The 957-nt window shown below is 33.3% G+C and overlaps 1 pseudogene; it reads right to left on the bottom strand.

Moving 5' to 3' along the window:
- Positions 1 to 354: 354 nt before the first annotated feature.
- LOC138839473 (ubiquitin-conjugating enzyme E2 B pseudogene) lies at positions 355 to 690 on the bottom strand (annotated as a pseudogene).
- Positions 691 to 957: the final 267 nt, after the last annotated feature.

Raw genomic sequence — 957 nt, 5'->3', positions numbered from 1 at the left:
TGTAATATTCAAAAATAAAAAATTAATGCTTTCTTCTCATTTAAAACTCTAAAGAATTCAAAAATAAGTACAGATTTACAAAATTAGTATATTCTGTCATATCAACATTATAACCTAAGAAAAAGTACAAACAGAATACATTACAAATTTATGCAGCAGTAACTGTTGACAGTATGTGATAAAAAGCACACTGACCAAGATACACCTTTGTATGTTTTAAAGAGGGACTTTTTTTTTCTGTAAAATCCTTAAAACCTGTGACATTTAAAATTTGTTTGCTTTTCCACTAGGAGCTAGATTATTGACAACCATGATGAAAAAGATGAACAAATAAGTTTTCTGCTATGAATCATTTCAGTTTTGCTCAACAATGGCCAGAATTCTTTTCTTATATTCTTGTTTGTTTTCTTGATAAAGTTCTGCTGCCTGGCTATAGGCTGCAATTTTTGAATCTGGTTCATCCAACAAAGACTGAATTGTAGAAGATATATCATACTTTGGACTCCACAGATTCTGAAGGATAACTAAACATATGCTATCATCAGCGTACACATTTGGATGATACATTTTGGATAAAAACTTAACGGTTGTTGGTTTATTTCCATATTATTCAGAAAACTCTACTAGTTTAAAAGTACCATCCTCAAAGTATGACCCTTCTGATCCAAATATAACTGTGTTCCACTGCATGTTTGTTTTTAGATGGTACACCACTGACCCCACTGATAGATCCTCTTACAATCACATGAAATCCTGCATGAGCCTTCTCAGAGCCAGTGGTTGGATATGCTCCTCAGCTCCCCTGAAGTCACTGAAAGAAAAGAGTATCACACAGTACCCCTGCCGCCCCCACTATGCCTGGTTCAGTAGCTGAATTACTATGGGTCCTTATAAATGTATTAGATATTTAATTAATTCTTGTATTTGTACATTGAGATATTCCTTTTTTGTGCTTAA

This window comes from Dipodomys merriami, unplaced genomic scaffold, assembly GCF_024711535.1.
Source record: "Dipodomys merriami isolate MVZ:Mamm:240054 unplaced genomic scaffold, mDipMer1.0.p SCAF_3, whole genome shotgun sequence".
Lineage (NCBI taxonomy): Eukaryota > Metazoa > Chordata > Mammalia > Rodentia > Heteromyidae > Dipodomys > Dipodomys merriami.
The sequence above is the reverse complement of the archived record's forward strand: the minus strand, read 5'-3'. Positions and strand labels throughout refer to the sequence as shown.